At 37.6% G+C, this 13023-nt stretch overlaps 1 protein-coding gene across 8 annotated transcripts in view; it reads right to left on the reverse strand.

Annotated features, from left to right (window-relative positions):
- The window catches only part of USP45 (ubiquitin specific peptidase 45), a 93577-nt gene that overhangs the window by 38185 nt on the left and 42369 nt on the right, over positions 1 to 13023 (reverse strand). The window contains exon 9 of one of the 8 annotated variants that reach the window (XR_003999548.1): positions 5748 to 5846. The exons of 6 other annotated variants lie outside the window; for them this stretch is intronic. The gene's annotated coding sequence lies outside the window, so the exon portion shown is untranslated. Of the gene's footprint in view, positions 1 to 76; positions 573 to 5747; positions 5847 to 13023 lie in introns of those variants that run through there. One more of the 8 variants, XM_030556000.1, reaches the window with a different exon arrangement.

Here is a 13023-nt window from a genome sequence, read left to right on the forward strand (position 1 = left end):
TGCCTCCTGCACGCTCATGGCTACACAGGAAGTTACTCTGCCACACACAAACAACTGTTCTACTGCAAACATTTACCTCTATGGGCATTGTAACCATGATCTGAGAACAGTGTGTAGAAGGAGCAGGAGTTCAGTTCCAGGACGCTTTCCCCAAGCAAAGCTCCAACCAACATCTCTTTAGAATTATCTCCCACCCAAAAAAAACAAACAAACTATAAAACAAAAAACACAATGAGAAAAATCAGGCAGAAACTAAAGTAGTTAAATATAAGGAGAAAAAAGAAAAGTCATCAGTTAATTCCAGGATTTCACTGGACCTATTCTGCATGGCTCACTGTACCTCATGTCTGTGCCTAGAATCAGTCTCTAAAGCCCTCAGTTTGCCTGGTCACTCCATCTATCGAGAAACTTTCTGCAATGAATCCTGATACCTAAACCAACACAAATTTCTTTTTAGTGCCCTTTAGCCTGTTACCCAAAATTCTTCAAACTGGCAACCATCTTTGCTTTATTTTTATATTTTTTATATTTTTATATATGACTGACCCATACAAGACACAAAACTCCATCCCTAAGAATTTACAGTGTAAGGGCCAGATTCTAATATCCTTACCCAGGCTCAATGGTACGAGCATAAAGATATCAGAATCTGGTCCTTCTAGATTAAGACAGAATGACCTGAGAAGCCCTGAAAACAATTATAACTCAAAGTTAATCTTCTCTGTTCCCTTCTTGTATGTATACACCATATGCAAATGCTTTCCATGGGGGAGAAAGCTGCATTGTGCTTGTCATCCTAGTTCCCTTTAATAACCTTCCATCTCCACAACTGGCAAGGAGGAAGGAAGATTTGGTCTCATCAATGCAGACTTATGGTGTGTGGAAAGACCAATTTTTAATGGGCAGCTGGACTTCCCCTGCAGCCGCCCTGAGCTCGGCAAATGATAAGACAAAATGCAACTGGAAATTATGCCACCTCCAGTTAGAACTCAGATCAGGATTGGCTTCTACAGAAAAAGTAAGATCAAAATCTTCCTTTCTGTGAGAGAACCTCCTACTTATCTTGACACCTAGCAGGCTACCTATGGAGGAAAGCAAGGAATACGATCTAAGATACCGGCTCCCAGAATTCCAAAGACTGCACATGCAGACATTCTTACAGTCACTCTGTAATGATGAGTAAAGGGACGAATCAAGCTTAACACTGATACTGTGCTGATCTCCTCCACCGAAGCAGACTCCCTTTTCAGCCCAAGAGGAAGCCATCCTCTAAGAAGAGTGGGTCTTATTGCAAGTGGCTACAGCAAGCCTTATGCTAGTAATGGTCCCTTAATACACATTAATGACCATTTAACTATGATTTATGTAGAGTATTTTCATACTTTTGAGCCCTCTGCATCCATTTACAAAGCACTTTTGTTCTATAGAGACACACTGCCATAGCCCTGACAATATCCAGAGTCTGCCTAAAGGCCTCCCTTGGACAGACAGAAAAAAGGTTAATGATCTGATTCCTGTGAATTAGATGTGGGAACAAAACAGGGTACTGTAATGTTCTATACTTTATGATAAACTGAAAAAAAAAAAGGTATTTACAGGAAAAGGCAGCAATTTACCAATGTTTTCAGCAGACGTAAATACCTTTAAACAGGCTACTTCCATGGACAGTCAGAAGGGAGGGAAAAGACCGTGGCTGAAAGTTTACACAGAGGAAAGTGGCATCTGAGGAGTTCTAATCTGGAACTTGGTAGAGCTTTAATCACCCTTAATAAACCTTAACACTAGAGGATGAGAACCTATCAGGGACCCTTAAAAGGCTTCCTGATTGCTCCCAATAATGAAGCTTGATCATTTAGAGTGTGAAAGGCTTCTGTACTTGTACAATGGAATGGAATGATGTACCAAAAAAATATATGTAAACAATCTTACAAGACCTAGAAACAAAAAACAAACCACACAAAATGACAGTATGATTAACAGACAAACAGATCGATCCAGAATGGTCTTTGAATTCCTAAATGCTTCATGGAAGCGGTGTTATTTTTATCTAGAAAGACAGAAGTAGCCAAATAGTGTTTGAAAGGAGAAGTTAATAATAGTGGTGATTGGTACGATAACAGCCTCCTGTGAATGTAGTTGGCATTATGGTAAAAAAGAACGGTAGAGACCCAGGATTCTAAAAAAATATATAGATGCTGAATTAAAAATTGTTAGATTATCTACACTTTAAGATATGGAAGTACACAGTTAAGACACCCAAACAACCTTAACTCTGCCCTGTAATGATATCTTGAGAGGTGTGAAAAAAATTCATGAGTCCTTAAAAGCCAATCTATTCTGGGACCAAAAACAGTAAAATGCCTTCTTTATAATCATCCAGTTATTGCATGTTGCCACTGCAGAGCACAGTTAAAGTTGTTTGTGCATTCCATATCTTAACATGTTTGGATTTCTTTTAAGTTTAACCTTAACTCTGAATTTCCTAGGTTTGTAATTATATCAAAAGCAAGCATTACAATATTCCTGCAATCATTAATGTATTACTGATATGTATTATCTACCGTAACTCCATCTTAGTTTTTGTTTGCAAATTTTAAAAAAATCCCTAAAAATTTCATACATGAACACTAAAAAGAAGCCCAAAGAGAATGCTACCCTATGATATATTTATTGGTTGTACAGAAATGTTGATAAAATGATTTAAGATTGATATTACTTAACTTTTAAGGCCAGTTTCACCAGTCTTCTCTGGTAGCTTTATGACACACTGGAAGAGCGTTGCATCACCAGAGCAGCACAAAGAAGTCAGAGTGTATTATCCTATTTTTCCTTTCCTGCCTGTCCCCCACATTCCCTTATACATATAGGCCCCAAGTTCCCCATTTCTCTGGTCTTCTGTCCTTTGCATTTTACCATGCACACACAAAAGTTTCCCTTCCCTCCAGCCCTCCACCTCTACATCCTCCTACACCACTCCATTTAGTAGATCTGGTGCAAAGTACAGAAATGCATTTCTAAAAATAAATTTAGAGTTAATGGTAGGGATGGGGGTTTTACTTTTATTTTTCATAACTAGAAGTTTCTCCTTCTGCAGAGGCTGAAGAACAAAAAAAGCTTCCTCAGAGAAACTCACTGAGAATTGCCTTCTTTTGAAACTGTTACCACCTTCCTTGGTTCCCAATAGGAGTGAAGCCAAGCTGCCCTCAGAGAAAATAATAGCCCCCTATGGTGTCAGAAGATAGAGAGGAACACAACGAGGAGCAGGAGAATGGAAGCAGTGGTCAGATTAACTGAAGGAAGTTTGTGGTCTCAGTCCCAATGAGAACAATAAAAGATGGCAGCAATTTTGAATCAGTTCTTTAAGGAATTTGCTACAGCAACATTTTTCTTCAGCCTCTACAAAGCAAAGACAGAATTTCACTATCGAGAAAACAGGGGTTTTCTCAGTGCTCCAAATAACATCTACTCTTATTTACAGCTATTTTTGGTAGATTATTTCACTTACCTTCTTACTATCAAGTGATATGGAGTATGCATCCATGGATAGGCAAAAAGCCAAAAATGAGTAAGGAAGGAAAATGTTACTCAAACCATGTACATGGATTCCCCAAGTCAACAAAATAACTGTTACATGGTCTGTTGTATCCAATACCATCTTCTGCAATTAATATCAGCCAGGAGAACTCAGAATTACTGGAATATATGCACTCAGACAAACACATATCCTGTCACGCTGTCAGAGGGAAAGCTGGGGAATATGAATTCCAAATGTCTCAATGAATATAAATAACTGAATGCTATTTGGCGAGCACTGAATCTACAATTAAATTCTTTGAAAGCACCGCAAAAGGAAAGAGATTATCTAACTGCATGCTGAACATTTTCAAGTGTATGGGAGAGAAAACAGGAAGTTGTTGAAATAAATAAATGGGGGAGTTTTAATCAGCCAAAATTCACTATTCTTGCTCCTATGAGGCTCGTCGTCCACAGGGAAAGTTAATTTATTTTGTGCATCCATGATACTAGATACAAGAACGGGGCTAGGGGATTAACAAGAGGTAAATGAGTAAAAAAAAGAACAACCCTCAGTGTGTCACATTTTCAATGAGGTACACATACACATGCACATACACACACTCTCATTTTGTATGCTTCATTTGGCAACAAAAAACAGGAGACTATGCCAAAAAAATTCAGTATCTTTTAGATGCGCAATATCAAATGCTTGCTTACAATTCCTAGTATACACTTCCCTTCCTACCACTACCAGACTTAAATACTTCCCACCTTAAACAGTGATCTAAACTACCACAGGTTTCAGAAACACCACAATTATTGCAGTCTATTCCTACAAGTTTCTGGTTCCTATGAATTAGAAATCTGTCAAACAAGCAATCCAAACATACGTCTGGTGTTGTCCTTGTCCTGTCACAGTGCGTCCTTCGAGCTGTCCTCTTTTATGGTGTCTGGCATCAGCAGCAAAAGAAACGAGCCAGCTTGGGAGTCAGGGCAAGGACACAACAGGAACATTGGCAGTTGCTGATTTTACAGTTATTACCCAAGACAAATGAAAAAAAACTGAAACGACCACTAGCAAAATTATTATTTTAAGAGAGTCAGAGGCATCACCGTCCACCTCTCAAACCCAAAGGAAGCAAAATTATTGCAGGCTGGGCCAACAGTTTCTACAAATGACATGTTTGTAAGCTACATGGGTAGCTAGCTATTTATAAAACAAACACCGTATCACATGGTAGACAGATGATAGCCTAAATCATGGCTCCCATCAAAACCCTGCGAGTCCCCTTTATACTAACAGTCCAATATAACATATAATCCATACTTCAACAATATTCATCAAGCAAAAATTAATTTCTAATGCAAAGTTAAGTAAAGACCTCTAGGAATATTTTCATACATACTTTGGTGCCAGGACTGTAGAATCCTTGCTAGACAACTTTTCAAAGTACTACACAGATCTATAGTTTTGGTGTCTCCAAACTTCTTATAATCTAAATGAGACTATGTTTAGGTATTTATTCTTAACATAATTTTACTGCACATTAAAGCTGCGTATAGACAGATACCATCCCCTCTGTCACAATACTGCATGCCTTGTTTTCCAGAACAAGCTGCTGATCTGACTTCAATCAAAATCCCGGGCCAATGCATCTAACCTGAGATTTAGACGGAAGTCTCCTTGTAAATGTCACCAAATGGTAGGTATCACTCCTACTGCACTTTGGGATCAGCAGATGCATTGTTAGCCACCTGCACTCTCCCCAAAATGCAGTATGGGGCAAAACTGGTTGAGCAGAGCCCAAGCAGGAATTTCATCAAACTAGCAAACTTGTCAGAAAAAAAGATTATTTCTTCCACTGCTCAATTATATTTAAAATTAAATCAACGTAAGAGGGAGAGTTTTCATTTTTAGGCCTAGGTTGTACATTCTGGCTAGTCAGTGCATTTACTTTTAAATGCATGTCATCCCCTTGTCCAATACACAGTAATTCACTTGTCCACCTAAGGTATTGAGCTATAAGACAATATGATTTTTTCTAGTCTTGCAACAGAACTGGTCAGCTTTGCTTTGGAAATATCATACCAATAGCCTGTGAGAGGAACACTGAAGGGATGTGAAACACGGGGGTCCTAGATGCTAAAACAGAAATAACAACGAGCATTAATAATTACATAAATGCACAGTATATGTGCAGATCAAACACTCATATTTGTAAATATAGTACCTTATAATTTGCATTCTGTGCCTGTTTGTCATACACTACGAAGGTCTTCTAGGTTAACATAGGGCAAGAGAAGTGACATCTATAAAGTCATTCTTCACTCTGAAATTTATTTAAGTAACAAGCTGTAAAATCAACTCACTTTTGGAAAAACATGTTAGCCGGAGAACTGCTGGGTTTCGCTACATATATGTGACTTTCAGTATTACTGTATATACCTTGCTGTTGTTTTAAAACACTCAAAACTTGTCAATATATTCAACAGATATCTTCCCATATCTGTACACACATAACTCCCACACATGAGAGAGAAATGCGGGGAAAAACTGATGAAGACGAAATCTGACATTTTCCAGAGTCAAAACAATGAGCAAGGATAAAAAGTCCTTTTTCATATAGGATAAGTACAACTCACTTAAACCAGAGACAAATTAGTAATGCAATTCAAGGAAATTACATACATCTTTCATTATCATTAATGGATGTACAGTATAGTTTCCCATTAATTACCAACATATACTATTAATCAGAATTAATTTAGTAAACAATTACAAGGGAGAACATTTTCATTTGATATTCTACATATTAAATTTATTGTCTTAAATGGGAAAGGACATGTATGACCAACAAGATGTGGTAGTTCTGATGAAACAGAAATCATTAAGACACCTTTTGTTTTAGAGTTGTATTGTATTGTGAGGGGCATTTAACAGGGTTAGAAATGGTTGCTTTTAAAAAATTTTAGACTTTGCTGTATTTTTAAGACCTTCACTATACCTAAAATGGATTAACTGAAATAACTAACAAATATCACATGCTATTATATGGAACGAAATGACGATTGGAGTATAACAGTTAACATTTTAAAGGTGAAGTGACAGGAAAATGTTTTTTAAAAGATGGTAAGTAAGGTCTGGCTGGTTCACTCTGACTAACAAGTGATGTCATTGTTAACACGCTGATTAATAGATGAACAATTGGGCACCCACGCCTGTAACGTGCTATATAATGCCACAGTTAATTCTAAATCTCTACAATGCTGTGGAAAAATGCTCAGGATTAGTGGGTCTGCTTTTTGTTTATGTTGGGAGGATGTGGGGGGAGAAGAATATAAAAAAGTGAACCAGTACAATGCAGGGTATTTACAGGAAGATTCCTATCCTTATTAACAAAAATTTGGGAGTAAAAGAATTAATCAACACTGATTCATAGAAATCTGACAACTAAAAGATGTGCTCTGGTCTCCTTGAAAATATGCTTCAAGCAAGATCCTTGGCAAAAGTGGAGGACTCTAAGATGGTTGGTTGAGTTGACTGCTCACAGATGTGCCAACATATGGAAGCCAGTGCCAATGCGCTACAACCTGTTGTACAGTGTCAGCAGTATAACGACAGAACAGGTTGAACTCCTGTTAATGGTCATAAGAAGTGAAGGACAACTGTGACAGCCATGTACTTATTACTTAAGCCTATCATTTCATTGCTGATCTTGGGGTCAAACATTTATATCTTGTACATCAGCTAAAAAGATGTTTCTAATCATTATCTATCAGTTAGAATGTAGCTATTTTTTTACAATGAAAATTATGCAGTATTAGTTAAATATGCGCACCACAAATACATTTTTTGTTAAAGTAACCCAGTTCTTTTAAAGTATTATACTCTTCATATGTATTCAACATTTAGTCACCCTTTATTTTTCAGAATTAAGCCACACACTAAAAAAAAATCCACAATTGTAATAAAGTAGACCAATCACATTATACAAAGGCAATACATTATCTTGATTTGTAAAATAATTTAAAAAAGCTCTTCTCTTCTGTGCTTTCTTCACAAGTCATGGGAAAGTTAATGACAAAATACTTAAAGATCCTCTCCTCATATGGAAGTATGTCTGTGCCTCTAAATATTTGTTGTTGCCTCTCTCTGGATCCTCTTTTTTTTTTTTTTAAATGTATGCAGTGTTGTTGTGGCTCTGTCAGTCCCAGGATACTAGAGAGGCAAGTGGGTGAGGTAATCTCTCATATACAGAGTTCTTCTTCAGGTCTGGGAAATGTACTCTGAGTGTCACAGTTAAACACAAGGTGGAACAGATTAAATTACTGGTAATAACTTTGCTAGACGCTAAAAATCACTGACTGAATAAAGACACTGGATTTACAGTTTATTACAAAAATGGGTAACTCACTGATAAACCTCACCCAGGTGCCTTTCTCCCTCACCATCTGCTTCCTTTCCCCCCTATGACTGGAAGGGTGTTAACAGGCCACTTCACCTTGAATGGTTCCTTGAAATATGTATTAAATTACTTACACTAAACAATCTGTTCCACCTTTTATTTAGCTGTGACATTCTGAATAAGTTTCCCAGACCTGAAGAATATCTCCGTGCAGCTTCAAAGCTTGTCTCTCTCACCCACAGAAGTTGGTCCAATAAAAGACATTATCTCACCCATCTTGCCTCTCCAGTTCTGGACAGTCTGTCTCAAAAAAAAACCAACAAAGAGTCCTGTGGCACTTTTTAGACTAACAGACGTATTGGAGCATGAGCTTTCGTGGGTGAATACCCACTTCATCGGGTACATACATCCAGCAAAGTGGGTATTCACCCACGAAAGCTCATGCTTCAATACGTCTGTTAGTCTATAAGGTGCCACAGGACTCTTTGCTGCTTTTACAGAACCAGACTAACACGGCTACCCCTCCGATACTCAAAAAAGATACTAAACAGTATTCCAGGTTAGAGCATACCAAAGATTTATATTATGGCATTAAAATATTTTCAGTATTGTTTTCTATCCTGTTCTTTATACATCTGAATAAAAACATTTTGTTTGCTTTGTTTAACCACCTCTATAGACAAAGCAGATATTTTCACTGAGCTGTTCAAAATGATGTACAGGTCTTCTCCTGAGTGGTTATAGTTAATTTAGAATCCAGGAACATATATGAGCAGTACAAATTATTCCTGGCATCGTGCAACACCTTGCACTTGCCAGCAATTAATTTCATCCAAGTTTGTGCCACCCATTCATCTAGCTTTGTTAGGTTTTTCTGAAGTTCCTTACAGTGTTCTTTAGTCTAATTTAAAGAATGGTGTGTAACCTACTTATTTTTGCAGTGATGGAAGGGGGTCCACAACACCAACATATGTCATTTTATGTCAGCAGCACAAGAGGGAAAGGTCAGCCTGATAGGTCCCCTTTTCTCTGCTACAGAGCTACCGAAGTGGTGCAAGTACATTTATGCGGGTCAAAGAGACTCTCGTAAAAATTCTCTGTGGTTACTCAAAGAAGCATCCCTTATGGTCTGATGCTGGGGGAGGGGTTTTGTTTGTTTTAATGAAGTAAGGTGTGCAGTGAAACCTGGGAACTTTTTCAATTAAAAACAAAGAAAACTGTGGAAAATCCTCAATCGTCCTTCTAAAAAATAGTGTACTAAAACTGACAAAGAAAGAAAAATGGTTTCTCTTGCCTTCATTCCATGAATCACCTGTAGCATTATCTCAACTTTCCATAAACATTATTTCTCTCAGCAGCCATGATGATGGTGGAATGTTCCAAGCATTTTGTACGGTGTGTCTCCAGAAAACTCAGTACACATAAATGCTTGTAATCTCAATTCACCATGTCCCCGGGGATTCCCTCCCTATGCTTTACAATACATCAGGAGAGAGAGAGAGAGAGAGAGAGAGAGAGAGAGAGAGAGAGAGAGAGAGAGAGAGAGAGAGAGATCTCCTCTTCACCAGAAATAACTTGTTCCTTGTCATCCTGGAGACCAGCAATAAAATCTTATTTAGCAACATTCATGCAGCAAAACAATTAGTTGTATTATGGGGGAAGCACACAGAAGTTTTTCTGATACCTGAAAATACACTCATTGACACTAATCACTCAAGTCCTGCAATATTAACCTGGTGCACAAATCTAAATAAAGTAACTGAAGTTTCTTCCACTGATAAAATTATTCAGCCATAACAAACATAGGAAATACTTAGGTCCTCTTAATACATAAATGTGGTGTCAGTCACTAAGTCTCTAGATAAGTCAAAAGTCTGCAGCTCTAATATTCAGAATAGTGGAAAACAAACAGAAGGGCCCTGTAGCTATGCACACAATCTGTCCTAGCAAAACGTCTGACAGCTGCAACACTAACAAAATTAACAGTGGATGAATTAGTACCAGACGCTAAACAGTTGCTATGGAAAGAATCATTCATTTCTTTTTTTTCCCCCCTTCTTCAACTGATCGACCCACCACCACCATTCCCCCCAAATTAACACTATTGTTTTATATTGTTTTATTATAAATGATCACAAATGACCCCTTTATATACTTAATATACATAAAAGGGTAAAGGTGTTCAATTGCTCATCTAGAACTTTAAGACAGGGCTCACAATTTTGAAGGGGTCATGCCCCAATCATTTTTTTTTTAAACATTTATTTAATCAGCCAATTTGCACCTCCCCTTCAGGTTCCTTTCACTCCTGCTTCCTGGATGACATTTAGCTTTATTTTTACAGTCAGGGCTTTTTGTCATGGACTGGTAAATGGTACCAGCTCTTTGTCTCATCTCTCTACATGCCCTATTTCCATCCTCACCTTTGCATTGCTGACTCTTCTCCCCCTCAACTCCTCCCTTATTGTTTTTCTTTTCCCCTTAGCCTCTTGAATTCTCTTTCACTAAACACTTCTAGCCTTAGATGGCAGCAAGAGTTCTGAAGTGTTATTTTCAAACAGCGAAGGTATCTAGCTCTGTACTTGGGTAATTAAAGTGGCACTTGACATCTAAGCAAGTATTTGGGTGCCTCACATCCTACAGGAACATCAATAAAACAAAACTGAGCATTCACGTTTGAAAACTTAGTCTCTAGTACCAAACTCTAGAAGGACTGCTAGCATCAGATGTTTAATTATAGCAATGCCGCTCACATCTTACACTAATAGTGTTATTAATTCTCCCATATAAAAGAGTATCACAGTCTTCTACAGTACAAAAATTACATTAATGCCAATTTTATCCAGATCTACACTTCCCATATGACCTATATCAACACTAGGGAAGAATATGTATTTTTGAGGAACCAGCCTTAGATCACACATGAAAACAATATTATTAGAGTACAGCATGTTTTCTAGTCAAAAAAGTAGTAGACTTGTATTATTCCTGCCAAGCAAGTACTGTAGTTTGTAAACATGAAGAATAAGGAAAATGTATCATGAGTTGCGGAAAGCTTCAGTATTTCACCTACTTAGACTTAAAAATTGCCACTTCACTGTACATTCATAGATTCCAAGGCTAGCAGGGAGCAATGTGATCATCTAATCTGACCTCCTCTATAACACAGACCAAAATAATTCCTGGAGCACATCTTTTAGAAAAATATCCTGTCTTGTTTTAAAAAGTTACCAGTGATAAAGAATCCACTACAACCTTTGGTAAATTGTTCCAGTGATTTGTAAGTGACCATTATGTAAAGTATATTTACATTCTGGAGGGTCAGGACAAACAGATCACAACTCCCCACCTTCACAATCATCATGCAACTCAGAAGCAGCTAGTCAAGTGAAATCCAGTTAGTGTCAGTATACTTCTCTTGCTGAAGAAAAATCCCTTACTAGACCAACAAATTGTGGACTGAGATACTGACCTCCAGTGCAGGGAGACGGAGATCACATTTAAAAATCTTTGCTGAAGCACTCCAAGTCCTCATACTCCTATATATGGACCCATATAAGAACTAACAGGTAATCTCATCCCACACAGCTACAAGACTATACCTCCTGTGGCTGATAATTCTTCTCTCACTTCCTGAGTGGAGAATGTGCTGGGTTCACCAGACCACAAACCCAGAGTATTTTTTCAGTGTAGTGTTACTACTTCTTCTCCACCCCTGCCCTCCAGTAGAACTTATTTGGACTTTACCTTCTTGAAACCATTCACGTTTCAGCTACTTCAAATTCAACAAACTTTCTTTTCCCAAATTAAAAGATGAATAGATCTATTCTTCTTTCTAATTTGCAGTTACTGACCGGGGGTGGGGGGGAGGATTTCAAAATAATGCCGGGGTTGGGGGGGTGCGGGGAGGAAGAGAGACATGAAAATAATGCAGGATCGTTTACCTGAAATGGTCAATCCTGCTTCAGTTTAAAAGCTACGTGTGGCTGTACAGGATACTAGAAGTTTAGGGCAAAGTCACCATGGTCAACTGTATGTCACTACCCAAAAGAGTTTTTTTTTTTTTAGCTCACAACTATTTCATACCAGTGCTGGTTTCTGATCAAAATAAAAAGCTTTGGGGTATTGGAGGATTTCACAGAGTTCTTTTTTTGTGCACGGGTGCAAGCAAGAATTGTAGAGGGTTCATTACAACTTGTTACTATAATAATAGGTGTTCCCACACAAAGGCATTGAGTGGTGTACAGCAATTTCACACATTGTAACACTTCATACTTTTTTAAAACATGAATTGCAACTGTATTGCACTACATAGCTCTATCATAACCTACAGATTATTTTACTTACAGTGTAGTCCTTTAAACATTTAACTTTCAAATATTTGATCCAGTTATAGCACTTCTACAGCTGTTTTAAAAAATAAACTTGTATGTGCCACTATTAAACCCACCCATAAAGCAACACTGAGAACATTTTCCACCCTAAGAAACATGCATTTCTTCAGGGCTTGCAAGTTCTTCTCAATCTGGAGCCATATGCCATCTCAATAGTGCTTCAAGTCCTTCCTTGCTAGGCCCTTTTAGTTTTGGATCAAAGCCAAAGCAAAACATCATAGCACAGATTCACATTTAAAAGCTTAAACACTTTTAAAAAAACACATACATACATTTGACACAGAGTAGCCACTATCCATGTATTTTATTCCTATTATATTATCTTCCCAGAAGCCTGAAAATTAAATATTTTTAACGACTTTTTCCTTAGCTTCTACCCATCACCTGTTCTTTAAAAAGCCTGTTGCAGTTAATTGGAGTTCAAGTCAAAATACTGAATGTATAAGGATAAATGCCAACTAAATTTGTTTAAGTTATGCACAAATATTTTAAGTGTTTTCACATCCAGGAAGGAAAGTAGTTGTTTAGAGTGGTCAAAAGAGGTTTTACTAGACTGAATGGGATTAAATTTAACACAGACAAATTGTAATGAATACTAGAAAAATGTCCAAAGTGTGAAATCTATTAGATTGTAAGGGGCAAAGTCAGACAGACAGATGAAACTCCCACTGGCTTCAATATGAGTGATACACCTGAATAAGGGATAC

The sequence above is a fragment of the Gopherus evgoodei genome, chromosome 3, assembly GCF_007399415.2.
Source record: "Gopherus evgoodei ecotype Sinaloan lineage chromosome 3, rGopEvg1_v1.p, whole genome shotgun sequence".
NCBI classification, from domain to species: domain Eukaryota; kingdom Metazoa; phylum Chordata; order Testudines; family Testudinidae; genus Gopherus; species Gopherus evgoodei.